The sequence below is a fragment of the Sciurus carolinensis genome, chromosome 9 (assembly GCF_902686445.1).
Source record: "Sciurus carolinensis chromosome 9, mSciCar1.2, whole genome shotgun sequence".
Classification (NCBI taxonomy): Eukaryota; Metazoa; Chordata; class Mammalia; order Rodentia; family Sciuridae; genus Sciurus; species Sciurus carolinensis.
This window is the reverse complement of record NC_062221.1, coordinates 139,066,102-139,070,453: the sequence shown is the minus strand read 5'-3', so window position 1 is coordinate 139,070,453 and position 4,352 is coordinate 139,066,102.

The following is a 4,352-nucleotide window of genomic DNA, read 5'->3' as shown; positions in this document are numbered from 1 at the left end:
CTCACCAGCTTAGTGAATTGAGGACACAGCCACTTAGGTAATTTCCATAAGACTCATTCTCTTCTGCAATCCTAACTGAGAAAGATGGCAGAAGGGTGTTTGGGGAGATAGATTAAGAATTGTGTGAGTGCTTGAGTGTGTATATACACACGTGTGCACACATACATCTGCTTAGAAAAAATGAGTTTGCTCAGAAATACCCATTGCTATTGTCAAGAGGAGAGTTTCAACATTATTATGTGCTCCGCAAGCAGCACGGGCCTAACCAAGGTGGTCTGGGCATGGTGTGGCCACCATCAACAGGTCGTGGTCCTTACTGCCCAGGACTGGCCTCTGGGCAGGAGCTCCAGTGGGCGGGCGAGTGGACACAGACCCTTGGCCGTCTCACTCATAGTCTTAGTCAGCCAGCAATGCCCTGTGGCAACACCCACCAAGAATGCCAAGCCTTGGTGTGGCAGGAGACAGCTAAGGGAGCTGAGTCATTGGTGTGCCCCTGAATTGGTCCCTGGCACCTCCAGGCTGAGCAGCGACTTGTCAAAGCAGACAAGCAAGCAGGACACAGCCTGGCCTGCTGCCCCGGCCAGCCCACAATCGGGGAGCCGCAGAGGCCCAGCTGCCCGCTCCTGAGGTCAGGCAGCTGGTCAGGTCGTGGGGTTGCAGAGCGAGAGCTGGGGGCACAAGCTGGGGGAGGCACAGGGGCCCCGAGTCTGCGGGGCGCAGGAAGGAACCCCAGCCTCACAGCTGATGCCCCAGAGTTGCATCTGTCCAGAAAGCAGCCACGCCCAGGCCTGGTTACTCCCCCTCCTCTTTACTTCTAAATCAAGAGGCTTTATTTTTATAGCTTGCATTTCACAGAGTAACTGGACAGAAAGCACGGCGACCCCGCAGGGCCCCGCCCGCCCCACATAGTTTCCGTGCAGCCCTCACCCTGCTCTGCGTGGACGTCAGTCACAACTGCTGAGCTGGCGCCGATACTGTAGCATGGGCCGGTCTGTGGTTGCCTCAGGGCTCTTTCTTGGGGCTGGGCGTCCTCTGGGTTTGGACAATTGTGCGTGTGTCCCCACTGCAGCACTGTGCACGGTGATGTCCCCCCGAAGTCTTCTTTGCCCCGCCAAACTCATGCCTCAGCTCCAGGCGACCTTGGCTGTCAGAGCCAGGGCTCACCTCTTCCAGAGGCCATGAGGTCAAGGTGGACGGTGCACGGCCATCCTGGCTCTCCCGGAACGAGCAGCGTGAAACCCAGAGCAGGACGAACTCGGGGCGTCCTCCAGCTCCTCCGCAGCGTCCTTCTCCTGCACTCGAATCTGTACCAGCCTGTCCCATCTTCTGCCCCGGCTTCCCGACCCCACCGAGACCCAGGGCCTCAGCTCCTCCCTCAGGGTTACAGAGTGGAGAGGAGCACCCACCCAGGGCCTGGGGGCAGGACACTCCTGCTGCTGCTGACCGGCCCCAGGCCCAGGAAAGGGAGGCAGCTGCCGGGCCACTGCAGCAGGCTTTGAGGAAGGGCAGTTTCTGGGAGTCCCGGGGGTCTGGGCTGGGGTTAGGGGGCGGAGCCGTCGTTGGGCAGCTCAGGACACTGGGAGGTCGCTCTCGGCTAGTGCTCGGAGTGGAGGAGGATGAAGGCCTGTGGGCTCACCACGGGACAGAGAAGGCCAGGCGGGCGGAGCCGGCCAGGCCCCAGTCCCTCCTGGCTGGAGGCTGGGACTTGTTTCTTGTCCCTTTTCTTGGCTGGGCTGTGGCAGGACCTGCGGCTCACTGTGCACCTCTGCCTCCTCCCAGCTTGCGCCCGGGTGGTGCCCAGGCAGGGGACGCAGGGCTCCCTGCCCATCACCCAGTACTGACACCAAGTCCCTCCTAGACGTCCTGCCCAGGGCAGCATCTGAGATAGAAGGTACTGGGCAAGCCTTGCAGCCAGCCTGCTCCTAGGAGTCTCTTCAAACAGAAGCGCCTGTGCAGGGACTTCTTATTTCTGCAGAAAGCGTGGGTCTCAAGGAGAGGGTCCCTGGAACCAGCAAAAGGCGCCTTGTCCCTCCCTATCCAGAGGGGGGTGCACAGTGGGGACAGGCATCACTTGCCCCCAGGGCCTAGGCAGCATGGGCTCTGGCAGGCAGGATCTGAGGCCTCAGCCTCCTGCACAGTCCGTCTGCCCTTCAGGACACCAAGGCCCAGAGAGTCAGTCAATGCCTTCAGGGACAGACCAGTGATACTGTGCCTGGCCTCACCCCTGCCCACTCCTCCACCACAGGGTCCTGCTGCGCATGCCAGAAAGAAGATCCCCCGAGCCAGGGAGGAGGAGGCCGCAGCCCGTGGAGCTCAGGAACCTCAATAATTCCGTGTTTCAAAACTTTACACTTCCCCTCTGTTGCCATAGGGTCTCCATGAAGTCCATGCACTCCTTGGATGACTTAGTATCTGAAGAGTTGCCTTTACTTTGAAGGTCAGTGCAAGTGTGGGGTGTGAGGTGGGTCAGGGGGAGGGACGTGAGACAGTCAGGGCCCCAGATCAGGACAGGATGTGGGGGGACTTGGTGGGAGTCCAGAGGGGCTGGGAAGAGGCTCATTTTCCAGGGGGCTCTCCAGGGGCAGTTCCCCCAAATTCAATTTGGCTGCTTCTAGAAGCAGCAGCAGAAATTCTCAGCTCAAAAGCTCTGCATTTGCCTGTGAGCATCCTTGTCTCTTGCCCCTGCCTCCACAACCCAGGCAACTGCCATTATGCTCCCCAGTGCTTTTTCTTGGTCCCGTCTAGATTTTTGAGCAACACCAAATGATGCTCAGGGCTCTGAACTGTGGCTCTGAAAGAGCACGTCCTTGTCCTGAGGACAGCCCAGGTGAGACCCCACCGACCCTGTCCTGAGGGCTGCCCAGGTGAGACCCCACCGTCCCTGTCCTGAGGGTTGCCCAGAGGAGTCCCCACACTTTCTCTTTCCATGCTCCGCCCATCTGTCACGGTGATCTCCTGCCCCTGCTCTGGCTTAGAGGGGCCCAATAAAGCAGCCCAATCCATGCCTGTGGGCAGCATGTCCAGGCTTCCGCACTGCAGGGAGACCAGGGTCCATGGGAATAGAGGTGGAGCCCTTCGGTGCTCAGGCTGTGTGGAGGGGTCCTGCCCGGCCGGGCAGATTGCACAAGCACACCAGATATCTCTCCTCTTAGAGCTGAGGGGGATCCCTGCAGCCTTGGGATGCCCTGACGGCCAGCAAGCCCCCAGAAGCTGGGAGAAGCCTGGAGCAGAAGGACAGCCTGCTGGATCTGGAACCTCTGGCCTGGGAACTGAGTCCAGAGTCGCTCAATCCACTCAGTGTGTGGCACTCATTACGGCAGCTGCAGGAAGCAAATCCAGGGCCTTCCTCTAGGCTCCGTGGTGGAGGAATTCTTTCCAGTGCCCCAGCCTGGTCGACTGTCCCCTGAGTCCCTGGGCTCAGACTGTCCTTGCAGGAAACGCACAGGCATCAGCATCAGGAGAGCAGGCTCTGGCTGCTCCCCACCAAGGAAAGTCTTCGGGGAGGAGGGAGCAAACAGCTGGACCCAGGAATGGTGAGCGGCTTTCAGGAGGCCCGTGTCTCCAGCTGCAAAGACTGTGGGCGGCCTGCAATGGAGGAGCTGCTGGGGAGAGCCGGATGGCGGACCCTGCGAACACCGTCTGGCGGCCGCGGGCTCAGCCTTGGACCGATAGATTTTGGCTCTGTTTTGGAAGGTCTAGTTTTTCTTCCCGGGAGCTCAGACATGTCACAGACAGGGAAATCAAGCCAGCAGGAAGGCCACCAGGGACGCCTAAGCGCCTCTGTGCTGAGTGCCCCACGCTCCATCTGGCCACTGCAGGGTAGCCACCTGGCTGCCCCTGAGAGGCGGGTGGCAGGCCTCCTGGCTCTTGGGAGCCCCTGCAGCTCCTGGGATGGTCCTGCTGGTGCAAGAGCCTGCCTGGCTTCCCAGAGAGAGGGTGCTGTCCCCGGGGATCCTCAGAGCCACTGCCCGACGGGGTGGCCAGACAGCCCCATGGCCTGGGCAGGGATGTGTCAGGGCTGCTGCTGCCCTGCCGCCCCCTCCAGGAGGGGCAGAGGCACGGGTCCCCCCTCTCAGCAGGTGACTTGTCCTTTGGGCCACGTTGTTCTCCCTGGGAAGAGGCCCGCACCAGGGACCCGTCCATGGAGGGGTGGTGGGATGGAGGAAGCCATCTCTGCAGGGTAGAGATGAGCTGAAAGCCAGGCCTCTGAGGACGTGGCATGGGGGCAGGGCCTGGGTACCACAGCCTCTAGCTGCACCCATGGAGACGGCGGTCAGCGAGTGCGTGGACACAGGACTCGGTTGGCAGCTCTGAGGTGAGCACACGGGCTTGTGGTCTCCGACCGTGGTAGC